General features: G+C 33.6%; 1 protein-coding gene across 10 annotated transcripts in view; it reads left to right on the top strand.

Moving 5' to 3' along the window:
• Positions 1-14009, top strand: part of ZEB1 (zinc finger E-box binding homeobox 1) — a 217508-nt gene that overhangs the window by 44920 nt on the left and 158579 nt on the right. For 5 of the 10 annotated variants that reach the window (XM_017853101.1, XM_017853097.1, XM_017853099.1 and 2 more), the window contains exon 2: positions 13423-13578. The exons of 4 other annotated variants lie outside the window; for them this stretch is intronic. The gene's annotated coding sequence lies outside the window, so the exon portion shown is untranslated. Of the gene's footprint in view, positions 1-13379; positions 13579-14009 lie in introns of those variants that run through there. One more of the 10 variants, XM_017853096.1, reaches the window with a different exon arrangement.

The following is a 14009-nucleotide window of genomic DNA, read 5'->3' as shown; positions in this document are numbered from 1 at the left end:
GACTTTTATACTGATCTTTAAAAAGACAAGAGGTAATTTATGGATTTAAAATTCAGTTAAAATTTAGCTGTGCATAGTTCTATTGATGCTGATAAGTGACCGAAGGTAAATTCTTAGTCATGTCAAAGTTCACACAGTGATACAATAATACACATGGATATAATACAAAGCATTATAGTATTTTGTGTAATGTCTCTTTTGTTGTTATTAAAAGTTCTTTTGATATCTTCGGTAAGACTCCTATTGATTTGAAAAATGTTAAAGTGAACAAAATGTGCTTTAAGAGTTGAGACAGTGAATTATTCCTTTTTTCTCATAGCAGCTGTTTAAGGAAAACAGAGGAGGCATTGGATAATATTCTTATTAAGGTAAAGAATCTGGTTGTTTGAGACCTTAAGTCACACAGCAAGTAGTCCACCTGGAATTATGAACCAGGTGTTCAGGACTTCCAGATATTTGTGCTGTCTACTATGCTGCATTTTCAACAGTAGTTCATTTATCTGTGGGTTAAATTCAATTTAATGAGACTCATTTGTTCAACAAATATTTATTAAATGCTATTATTGCTAGTCATTGTGTTAAATGATAGTGTAAGACAGTAAACAAGACAGATACCTTTCCGTGTCCTCACAAAACCAGCAGCTTTGGAAAAGACTAAAACTAAACAAATAATTACAACTAAGATGAACATTAAGGGAGAAATCATAAGATAATAGGAAAGAATATAACAGGCCGACTTAACCTGCCCTGGGATCATAGAGGAGTGTTGAATGTCAACTGAGGGTAGGACATGAGAGATAACTTTTGGGCTGAGATTGGAAGAATCAGCATGAGTTAGCTTAAGCCTAGGAATCAGGAGAAAGGTTAGGATGGAACATTGCAGGCAACAGAAATAGCATCTACAAAAGTAAAAGGAAGAACTAAAAGGATTCCAGTGTGAGCATTGAAAAGAAGGATAAGTAAATGTAGAGAAGAATGTAGGAAAGAGATTATGCATTCTTCAGGATTTTTTGACCTCTATCCTAAGGGATATTGGGAAACCGTGGAAAGGTTTTAAGCATTGGGGTATATACCATGATTAAATTTTTCATTTGAAAATCATGAGTCTGACTACAGTATATATAGATGCAATGTTGTTAGATGCTATTTCTGTAGGCCAGGTTGGAGATGATGGTTACAGCAGTTGATCTGGAGAGAAAGGAATAGATTTGAAATTCGGGATGTGGACAAAGCCTTGTATTTGACAGAAAATATAAAACTATTAATAGTATTGTTATTGTTCCACCTATAGAATTTGATTGTAAGATTATCTCTAAAATACTTTCAGTAACTTGTACTTAATGTTAGGATGAAGTGACTATATTATAAATAGAATTTAGAAAACATCATTCTTTAAAAAATAATTTTTGAATTATGCTAATTCTTGTTATTGTTTGTTTGACTTCATTAAATAATATAGGGAGTATAGGGAGAACTTAGTTTTAAAAGACAAATTGACTTCCTAATTTATACATAAAACATAAGTAATTCTGTACACATATAATGTATATATATATGTAGTGCAGGTCATGTTGTTTACACCACTTGTTAATGAATATCAGATTTGGAAGGTGACTTTTTGGGATTTTCCTATTGGTTGATTGATTGAAACTTACATGAAGAATTTAATCCTTTTGTTTCAAATACCTTTACTTTTTCATGATTATTCAAAGAATTTATTGCTGGATCATTGGCTCTAGAAATAGACTGCTGGTTAAATTAAAAGATGCCAGAGGAAACATTTTGGAAACAGACTTTACAGAATTCCTTATGAACTTCTGTACTTTCTTAACCAATCTTATTTCTTTCATGTACCTATGGCTGTTACTAGCCTGTTGTATCAGGGATACCACAGTCAAGTACCTATAAGGGCCTTAACTATAAAGAATTAGGCCATTTAGGGAAATAATAATGAGACTGGAGAATCTGTGCTCATCTAACTGGGTAAAGGGACAGCTAATATTCTGCTCCATCGGATGGTGATCATGGGAGTATTCAGGCTGATTGTTACCCAGTATTTCAGTTTTTCCAAAGGATCCTAAAATACAGATTTTTATGTAAATTAGTTGGTAACTAATTCAAGTGTTTTTAAGATACTCTGTAACAATAACTCTACAGGGCAAAATCGACCTGTAGAATATGTTTGGCCAATAGGCCTCTGTTTTATAGCCTTGACCTTATAGAAATCTTCAATATCTATTTAAAAGTAAGAGGTCAAAAGTATTTCTAGGTAAAGTGAATGCCAAAAGAAGGGAGGAAGGGAAGGAATAATTGAGATACTTTTTAAAAGAAGTACAAAACCAGTTATCTAGGTTATATTTTTAGTTTAAGTTCAAAAAGAAATTCACTCTCCTGAGAATAATTTTCATATGCTTCAGAGCATACTTCTAGCAACTTCAGCCATCTGCATGTGTTTAACTGGGAACTCAGAGGAGGATGAGAATGCACAGGGCATGGAGAGCCAATGAACTGAAGATGAGAGTGTGATGGTTCTCTGAAACTGTTGTGAGCAGAGTACAGCAGGAACAAGAGACAGTTGATATTGGAGCAAAATCATTCTGTAAGAACATAGCAGTCTGAGTACATCATGGGCCCCTGAAAGCATTACTAGACTAAAAGCATGATTTTTTATACTGATGATCAAGAAGAGGTCATATTGGTACAGTAAGATTGAATAACTCCGCTCCCAATAGCACATGTAGTACACAATCACTGTAGGAAATTAGGAAAATATACAAAAGGTAGCCTATGGTTTTTTTTTTAAAGCTAGGAATAGGTAAAATTCTAACGTTTTCTAAAAGTAATTAAAATAGAACTTGGCAATTGTTAGCTTCCTAATTGCTAATTAATTTCCAAATTAGTCTAATTTGGCTTAAATAAAAAGAATATTGGTTGGCTCACATAAGAAAGTACATATATTAGAATTAGTTATGCCAGTTGCTCAGTGATTTTTTTCAAGGACTCAGTTTGTCATCTACTCTACGCTTTATCCATAGTATTTCCTTTATCCCAGCACTGTAGTTGCCAAATGGCTGCTGGCTGCAATCAGGATTGTGTTTCCTCCTTCAGATCCAAAGAGAGAAGAATACACTTCTCTTGGCATTCTCATGGGTAATATACGTTCTTTCTGCTGAGAAGTCCTCATGCACTCCTGCCCCTAACTTGCTCCTTATTGTCCTAAATTAGCTTAATTCTAAATATGCCTAAACTAATCATTGGCAAAAGGGATGAGCTTACCATAATGGATTAGATTAATGGTCTACCCTTGCAGCTCAGGACAGTCAGCTTACCCTGAGGCACATTGACTACTGGGAGAGATGTGGATATAGAAATCCAATCATGGATCATTAGGAAGAAGGAAGCGTTGGATAGGCACTCAGCATGGTCCACCACGGGTGCATTAAGGATTGTGTATTATGTTTTTTACTTACGTGAAACACCACCTTCCCCTATCAGGCCTGTAAGTATGAAGTCAAGTCCTGGTGAATCTACTCTCTGTCTCCTGTGTTTCAAGCACTCTCGTTAGCAGAGCTTGTATAGCTTCGGAGTTGAATAATTTTTTTTCCCAAAAATTCTCTTCTCATTTAACAGACACCTATCTGTACAGTAAACTATGTGGGCCATAAATGGAGTTTAGGAAAAGACAATTTCTTAAATAAATTACTTTTAAAAAGTATATTTTCTTTCAGCTCTTCTCTCCAAAGGTGTTTTGTATCATAACCTCTGTAGTAAATAGTGTCATCCTTATTGTCTGATTGTAAAGGTGAAGTATAATTTATGGGATAATTTACAAAACAAAAAAGAAATACTTATTTTAAAGTTTAAAATTTTCTGTGTAGAAAATACTATAATAATGCAGATTTTAAGAATCTGTTATTTTGGCTAAAATATTTAACCAGCCAACCATATATCTTATTTCTTTCAGTTGCTAGATTTCTGAATGTTAGCCAAATATTTTAGTATCTGGGTCACATAGTCATTACAAACAAATCTAGGCCAAAATGGTTTATGCTTCTCAGTTGCCAGCTCAGTTCTCTCTTTGACTTTTTATTATTTGTTTCTCTTTGAACTAAACTTTATATACTTATATTAGCACAGTACTGTGTTAATTCTTTGTGTGGAACTGGTCTTCTTGTGTCATTTTTCCCTAAATCAAGGAAACAAACAAATAAATTACTGTGCTCTTGGCTGTTATGTTTTAGAATTGTTACTGTACAAAAGGTCACACATGTTAAATTACCTACTGCAGTGCTAATTATTGTGAAACCTTGTTCAAAATGCTGGAGAGTCTGTTTTGGCACTTCTACTGTAACAGTTTTTAAAGATCCAACCTGTGTGCATTTTGGTATTGAAATCCTCAAAACTCCTAAAGACCCCATGTTAATTTAGAATGCAAAGTTGTTTCACCTTTTTATACTAGATGAGGTAGCATTTTTCTTAAAGTAAAATGAGAAGTCTTATATGTTATGATATAGAGGTAAGGGCAGGGAGAGAGAGGGAAAGAAGAAAGGAGTACATTGGAGTAACAGAAATTCCACCTTCATTTATAAAGTGCTATAGGCTCTAAAATTCCATTCTGAAATACTGTTCTAACTTTGAAAGGGGTATGTTTAGTGCCAGCTTCTGTTAACACAAGAACCATAGTTTTTCTGTTGTTAAAACTAAGAACTTTATACCTTTTGGAATTTTTAATATTTTTTCTCTATGTTCATATGCTTTTAATTATGTTTACTATTAACTGATGTTATTAACTATGTTTATCATTTGTACACTCTATTCTGTTTGAAAGTACATAGATACTTCCTGAAGTTTTATAGAAAATCAAAATTTTTTTTCATCTTTATTCATAGCATCATTGTACATTCAGTTAGTAAAATTTCCAGATAACAAACACCTATCTTCTTTGATTGCTAGAATAGTTCATCTCAACCCTTCTTATTATAAAATATCATAATGACTCCGGATTGTTGATGAAACTTTCTTAAGACAGTGTCTTCAGCAAGACACTACTTCAGGGCTACTGAGGTATGTCATAGGGCTGTTTGTCCTTTCAAAAATAATTCTCAGTAGCTATTGTTGCTTTGCATTTTTATAGTGTCTGTTTTTTCAAAGCTTGATATTAATTCTTATAGCTACTAGTGTGCAGAGAAAGATATCTGTGAATAAAGTAAGAGAAAGAATGTTCATAATAGGTTTGAAAAGCACTTCAATGAGTAAAGTACTTGGACTTTACAATGTTTGCTTTTACTTCACTAAGTCCTGCCCTGTGCCCCTCCCCCTGTCCCTTTATACCCTCGCCTCTTTTTAACATGGTACTTGGCAATGTTCCAGGTAGTTATTGTAAGAAGGATGAACTTAGACTTGGAGCTAGACAAACATGAAGGGAACTAAAACAGTATAATTTAATAGCTGTGGGACCTTAAGCAAGTTCACAGCTGTAAAATGGGTTTGTATATACTATCTCTCAGGGTTGTAAGGATTAAATATAATAGATCTAGTTTAGGAGGTATTTTAACAAATGCTAGTTCCTTTCCTTATACTTTAAGATAAATGACGCACTACTTTGGAAATGGTATTTGCCTATTTTATTATGGTGCTATAAGGTTTAAAGCATCAGTATCCCTAAAATATGATAGCTGTTAAGCTCTCTTTAATTATTCGGAAATGAATAGTATGTGACAAGATATTATGGTTAATTTGGTGGATCAGATGGATAAAATGTGCTGAAATATTTTGGAGACTGAAAGTATAAAATTAGTTGCAAGAAAAATATTAGATGCAAAAAAATACAGGTTTTTTATCCAAGTCTAATCATGTTGAAATATTTTTTTAATATCCTCAGAGAGTACGTAAATTAGTGAGTTATTTTTTTAATGCAAAGGTAAATACCTAGAAACCATGTATACACTTTAAGTAAAATTTCACAGAGTTCTGAAGGCCATTTTGCATTTACTAGTGCCACAGTAGTGGCATTAGAGTGAGCTGCAGTAACCTGAAACAGTACAGCATGGATGCTCTAATAAATTGCATGTCTGTTATTATGGAATTTTATAACTGTTCATATCTTTTATTTAATGTATTCACAGGTCAGATTATAGGATAGTTTTCGTTTAATAAGTATACTAAATCCATACCTTATACCATTGAGTTTTGATAGTACCAGAGGGAAAAAAGAAGAAAAGCATGGCCTCTATCTTTAAGGAGCTGTTTAACAGTCATATGAATCACTTGATTGAGAAGATCCATATTTGTAATATAATGAATTCCACAAAAATTGCCTATTAAAATTTTGAAAAGTGGGGTGAGATTGAATATACCTAAGCTTTATTGTTGATTTTTGTTGGCCAGGCCAAATTTGTGAACATTTTACATTATCAGCTGTACTGAAATACATTTGTATGCTCTACTGAATATAGGAAACATAATTTAATATTTAATTTAAACTCCAGATTACCATCATTTATAGGCATTCTTTGCATTAAACTGTTTTGCCTCTACTTTCTTCCTCAATAACACTTTTAGGGCATTTTGATGCATTGGAAAGAAAAGGCATTTGCAAGCTGCTGGCTCTAGCAAATCAGAGCTAATCAACCTGAGGATAATGTTTGCACTTTCCCACTTCCAAGTCTTTGCTCAAACTGCTCTCTACCTTTGCTACCACTACTACAGGTTAGTCCTTTCCCCCTAATCTAAACTCTCTCTGACTAGCCCTGAGTTTACTTTTTATAGCTGTCACTGTCTACCATCTCCTTCATCTTGAATATACCAGGACAGACTGGGACGTTCCAGAAAAAAACAGACATAATACTTAAGTTGTCTTTGATACCTAATTTGTCCTCACTGCCAATTAGTTAATTTATTTTTTACTTTTTGTTTTATTGAATTTTGTAAAGACAGGGTCTTGCTGTGTCACACAGGCTCCTCTCAAACTCCTGGACTCAAGTAATCCTCCCACCTCAGCCTCTCAAAGTACTAGGATTAGAAGGCGTGAGCCACTGTGCCTGGTCATAATTTAAATAAATCCTTTAGATTCCTGTCTCTGTCCATTTTCAAAGCCAGGGTTACGCTATCATAACATACCCCATGATGCACACCATTGCTAAAACAATCTTCCTGAAGTACTAATTAGATTTTTGAGCAGAGAGTAAAACCATCCTTTCCAGCATTGGCAAATACTCAATGTACTGTTCTGAAATACCTGTAGTACTTCCAAGTTTCTGCTTTGTGCTCACACTGTTTTCTTTGACCTGAAATGCAATTTCTGTCTATAAAAATCTTAGTCATTATGAGGTCTAGCAAAGATCTTTTTCTTCTATGAAGCCTTCCTATCGACCCTAACTAAAATCTCTGAGTTCCCAGCTTATACTACTTGAGCTGGAGCAAGACTTCAGTGATCCTTGGAAGAAAGTGGGAGGTTATTTTCCCAATGAGATTCCAGGAAAGTTTAATGTCTTATAATTCAGTCCCCTTTAGCGTTCCACATACAGTTAGTGCTCAAATACTTGATAATTGACCTACTCACAAATTTTTTTGTGCGAAATTGCTAGCTATTCTCTATCCAAGAAGTAATGAAGTGTATAAGCTTCTTCAACTCTTTGTTGAGCCCAGGTCTTTTACTTATTTCTGTATCCTATCTGCTCTTGAGTAGTAGGGTCATCAGAAAGCAACCACTGACTTTGGGGGTAAGTTGTATGTATTTTGGAGGAGGAAGTAAAGGTGTTACTGGACTTTTAAAACAAGCTTTTTCTGTTTTAAAGTATTTTGCTTCCCGTTAGTGTATTTGTAAGATGATATTGGTATATGTAGTGTCTTGGCTATTTATCTATTCCCCTTTCTCTTTAACACAATATTCTCGAACTTTGGTGTGATACTGAATTAGAATCTCTAGGAGTGTGGCCTAGGACTCTACACTTTTACTAAGAATCAGTTGAGATGCTTATGAAGGTGGTGGTAGTAGTGATAATGGTAGTGATGATGATGATAATTGTAATAGCTCTGCTTTTGAAGGCTTATGATGTACTTACTGCACTTTTCTAGGCAGTTTGCAACTATTAACCTAATGTTCACAGCAAGCCTATGTGGTAATAGGCTATTATCCTCATTATACAAATGGAGAAACTGAGGCAGATATAAATTAAGTAACTTGTCACCAAAACGACTTTCTTATAAATACATCAAGAATTCATGAAAAGGATGAGGCATTTTTTTTGGTTGATAGTTTTTAAACTCACTTTCTAAAGGATTGCTTTAAGTAATGTGAATAATATGAATGTAAACTGGTTCTTATATAAGTTGAAATATCAATATGCCAACTCCATATAGAATACTTTAACAACTAGACCTAAATATAGATACTTGCTCTTGCTTTTAGGAAACCTGTCACAATTCTTGGTGAAAAAGTAGACATGCACCCAAAAACTTAGAACATTGAGGAAACTTTTTAAATAATTACACTTTCTAAAATACATGATTTATATATATATATATGGAGAGAGAGAGAGAGAGAGTCATCCCTCAGTATCCTCAGGTGGTTGGTGCCGGAACACCCTCAGATACCAAAATCCAAATACTGTGCCATAGTATTTGCATATAACCTATGCATATCCTCTCATGTACTTTATTTATTTATTTATTTATTTTTTATTTATTTATTTATTGAGACATGATCTTGCTCTGTCATGCAGTCTTGAGTGCACTGGTACAATTATGGCTCACTGCAGCCTCGACCTCCTGGGCTCAATCAGTCCTCCCACTTCAGCCTCCCAAGTAGCTGGGACCACAGGCACGCACCACCATGCCCAGCTAACTTTTGAACTTTTTTGTACAGATAGAGTTTCATTGTTTCGCCCAGGCTGGTCTTAAACTCCTGGGCTCAAGCGATCTTCCCACCTTGGCCTCTCAAAGTGTTGGGATTACAGGCGTGAGCCACTGCACCCACCCATCCTCTTGTATACGTTAAATCATATCTAGCTTACTTATAATAACTAATATAATATAAATGCTATGTAAATCGCTGTTATATTGATTTTTATTTGTATTATTTTTTGTTGTGTTGTTTTTTAAATTTTTTCTGAATATTTGTGTGTGTATTGAGATGTTACTTTGTGACTAATGTAATTCAAGTAAAACTCATTAAGCATATATTGTCTGTTTTAGTAGCATAAGATAATTCTTGGTTTTATATGCTAAAATATTTTATCTTTTTAATAATAAATGATAAGAATATTTTATTCCCTTTTAGTTCATAGACTATGGGAAGTGGAGTAGGTAGTGAAAGTGGTGACTGTGGTGGTAGTATGGTGGAAGTAATTTGTTTAACATCACTGCCTGTCCAAAATAGTTTTGATGAATGATTTTAGGTGTTGCCTAGTAAGTGCTCTGACTTTTGAAACCAGTTGAACAAACAAGCATGTTGTGCTTTACTAGAAACATCTTGTAAGTTCTGACTCTGAATAGACAATGGAATCTAAATTGAGTTAGTGGAGGACATATCTTTACAACTAAATCTAAAGTGTTTCAACTATTTCTTTTTTTAATCTCCTGTTTATTTTTCTTGTAAAATTAATATTTTTGATTGACCAATCATAATTGCATACATTCATGGAGTACACTGTGATGTTTTGATATATGTATACAATGTGATGTGCTTATGCTAATTAACATATCTGTCACCTCACCTGTAATATTTTATAGTGAGACATTTGAAATTTACTTTATTATTTTGAAATACTTAATACATTATTATTGACTCTTGTCAACTTGCTACGCAATAGATCTCAAACTTATTCTACCTGAAACTTTGTACCCCCTGATCAGCTTCCCCCACCACCTTCCTACCCTAGCCTCTGGTAACCATTGTTCTATTCCCTACAGAATTCTATGAATTTAACCTTCTTAGATTCCACATATAAGTGAGATCGTATGGTATTTGTCTTTCTCTGCCTGACTTATTTCACTTAGCATAATATCCTCCAGATTCATCCATGTTGTTGCAAACGACAAAATTTTCCCCTTTTTAAATGCTGAATAGTATTCTATTGTGTTTAGATAGCCCATTTTCTTGATTCATCCATTGATACACTCTTAGGTGTTTCCATATCCTGGCTATTGTAAATAATGCAACAATGAACATAGGAGTACAGATATCCCTTTGACATATTGACACCAGTTCCTTCGGATATATAACCAGAATTGGGATCACTGGATCATACAGTAGTTCTATTTTTAGTTTTTTTGGGGAAACTTCCGTACTATGTTCCATAATGGCTGAACTAATTTGCATTCCCACCAACAATGTACTGTATAAGAGTTATCTTTTCTCCACACCCTGTCCAACATTTACCTTTCATCTTTTTAATAAAAGCTACTGTAACAGGTGTAAAGTAATATTGCATTGTGGTTTTAATTTGTAATTCTCTAGTATTAGTGATGCTGAGCATTTTTTCTTGCACCAGTTGGCTACTCATGTGTCTTCTGAGAAATATCTGTTCAGGTTCTTTGCTCATTTTTAAAAATTGGGCGATTTGTTATTTTGTTATTGAGTTGTTTGAGTTACTTAAGTATTTTAGATATTAACCCCTTGTTAAATGTATGATTTGCAGATATTTCTTTTTATATTTCCTGTTTACAAATTTTCTGAACTTCTCTTGCTGCTCATTTATATAGAGTTGGGATGAGTTATGTCACCTGAAGCAGTCAAGATAAGACTGTTTCTACTGCTATCCATGTGGCAGGCTTACTTTGTTACCCAATCCAGTGAAAAAGGGTGCCAGGATGTGAAAGAAAAATAGATGTGATGCCATGGAACATTCTAGGGCATTATCTTTTTTAGAGAGAGTTTTGATTAAAATTTTGCATATTTTTTAAACTCATATTCTTAGTCTGAAGAATTGGGTATAACGCTGAGTGTGTCTTAAAGCTAATAGTATAAAAAGAGAAGTATAAAATTTAAATTAATCATACAACTTTCTTTCCCTAACCTTATGAATTGATTTTTTGCAATTTCTGGAGCTAACATGCTGAATGTTTGAAACTGAGTATGTAGGTTAAAAAGTTGAAATTTTCCTAATAAAATTATATCTCTTTCTAAGGTATAACTGTTTCTTTCTTTGATTATAGTAAAAGGAGCATCTGTGGTTCTTCAGAGGTCTTAATTTTGCTGCCAGCTAGTTGTGTGACTTTGGGTAAATAATGTCACGTGACTGGACCTGTTTCTTTATTTGTAAAATTGTGTGTAGTGTTAAATTCCAAGACTGTTTTAAAAAATTTTTTTGTAGAGACTGGGTCTTGCTTTGTTGCCAAGCTTGTCTGAACTCCTGGTTTCAAGCCGTCTTCCCCACCTTGACCTCACAAACTGTTGGGATTATAGGCATAAGCCTCCATGCCTGGCCAAATTGTAAGACACTTATAATGGATGAGTAGAATATAGTTAAGATTATATAAAAACACAAGTCACTTCATGATCATCATCTGCTGGAATATGAAACCAGCTTTCTTGTGTAGATATGTTATCAGCAGTGTTACTCACAGCAAGAGGATCATTCTGTGGTTTTTTATCCATGATTTTGTAATCTGATAGTGACTTTCCATTATGTCTCCTGATTTAAAATTAAATTACAGCCATTATGATTGGAATCATTGGGAAGAGTTGAAATGAACGATTTAGAATTGTTTCTGCAATACTGAAAGCCTGATTTTTGGGGGTGTGGGGTTGATGGAGGAGATATCTCTATGTTCTGTAATTTCATTTGACTAAGGAATTTACCTTTGGTCTTCTTCCAGAGTGAGGACATGAATACTTCCATAGCTGTATTCCGTATTACAGTTTGCTTTGTGGGTTTCATTAGGCTAAATAAGAAAAACGTAGTTATGTATTTTCTGCTTTAAAAATGCTTCTTGTTATAAAGTCTTCTCAGATCAGTTCCACATGTGATAAACCTATTCAGACTATTAAACTGCCCCAATGTGCTTGCTTCTTTCTTGGAAATCTATCCATTTCTATGTCTTTATGTACCACTCACTCTCTCCCCCATCATGTTTTAGGTTATAAGCTCCTTTCCTTTATATCTCATAGCACCCAGGAAAGAACTTTGTTAGTCTCTGAATAGTTTATAAATGTTATTGCTATTGAGAATTTTGGATTTAAATTATTGGAATGAATAGACTAATGCTGTTTCTGATATATCTAACTAGGGGTTGGTGTTATTAACTCAAAGACGTAACAGTTTAAGCTCTAGGCTTTGTTTCTGAAGTCCATTTTTCTTAATCATAAGCCAATTATTCACTTTATATTATCTTATATAACGCCTTGGTATCGGGTTATTGATAGGTAAACATCAGGAATAGGTTGGATAGATATGCATGCACATGTGTACACATGCACATGTGAAAGAGAGAGAGAAGGATTACACATAGAATATATGAGAATTTGAGGTGTGTGTAATGTTTATAACTCAGCTAAGCCTTACATAGCTGTCTAGTTATGTACACTTAATTTTGGATCTTTTATAGTTAAAATTCAGAAACAATTTTAAGGAAGATAAGGACATGTTTTCTTTCCTTCGTGTTTTCAGTTTAGCTTTATTTGATGGTATTTTTGCTAAAGACTTGAATTGTCAGTAATAACTATTGAAATGAGCCAACTTATAGCTGAGCACAAATTGTGTTAGGGCACTGAGATATATCTTAACATTTGGGAATAATTTAATGTGTCTAATATTTAAGAATGATCAAAACAGACTGTACAACCCAATAATCATAAAGCCTATGGTCGAAAGTCATATATAATTGACAGGCCTTATGAAGAGTAGCCATAAGAATCAAGAGAAAAAGAGTCTAAATTGGAACAGAAAAGGAGCTGAGTCATTTTTGTACTATAATTAGAAGTTGGTAACCATAAATTTTGTCTTCCCAATACAAAAAGTATCATGATCAGGCAGGGCTACACTAAAGTGTAACCTCTAACTTCTTGTAGTATGTAGTATTACAATTAGTTGATGATTTAATAAATATAAATATAGATGATACTGTCAGAGTGTTTCCAGACATTACAGTTAGCTTTTAGGTGAAGGCAGTGCTTGACAGAACCTAGGTTTGTGACTCCACAGTTTATTATGTCATCTAATACCATCTTTATCATGTATTAATTTGGGTTATAGGATAATTGGGGTAACTTTTTGGTGAGGGATTGAAATTTTCTTAAAAGCATTTTCAGAAGATACTAGAATTTTATGGGATTCTTTTAATATAGCATGTCTTCTCAAATATAATATTAGGACTGTTTGAACAGGAGGTAAATCATATTCACTTATTTTCCAGTTTAGAATTATTGCTGTTATCAGTTGGTGGGTGTGGGAACAACTTAATAAAGTTTGGGTAATTTAGTTTTCAGTTTAAATTCTCAACTGGCAATTGGCCGAAAACTCCCATCTGAAGACATGATCATCCAAATGTCATTTTGTGATTTGGCTACTGTCTGCTTGATATAGGAAAGCACTATCAAGAAAGACTAATGGAGTGACTATCAAAAGGAAGTCAATGGTAAGAGTTTTCATTTAAATTGTGTGGTGTGTGTGTGTGCTGTTAAGGCCTAGCCGAATTTCATTAGATTTGATAATAAAATTTAGAACTTTTAAAATCTAGGATCATAATGACAAGTGTTTGAATTTTATTATGTCTGTCACTTATATTTTAATAAAATATATGCAAAGAATGGTTTTATAGATAAGAGATTTTACATACTTAATGTTGATAAATAGTATAAAAGTATGGAAAATCAATTATATAGTTCATGTCCGGTTTAAAAATTCAATTTTTGTAGTTTTATTGTAGTTATTTAAGATAGTGTATTACAAATATTGCTTGACTAAAGTTTAACTTTTAAAAAATTTATACTAAACTGAGTTTTTCTCTTCAGTTTCATAAGTGCTTCTTAAAGTAGACATAAGTTTTGCAGTAGTATGTTGAATGCT

Source organism: Rhinopithecus bieti, unplaced genomic scaffold (assembly GCF_001698545.2).
Source record: "Rhinopithecus bieti isolate Rb0 unplaced genomic scaffold, ASM169854v2 scaffold_35595, whole genome shotgun sequence".
In the NCBI taxonomy this organism is placed as follows: domain Eukaryota; kingdom Metazoa; phylum Chordata; class Mammalia; order Primates; family Cercopithecidae; genus Rhinopithecus; species Rhinopithecus bieti.
This window is presented reverse-complemented; position numbering and strand designations above follow the sequence as displayed.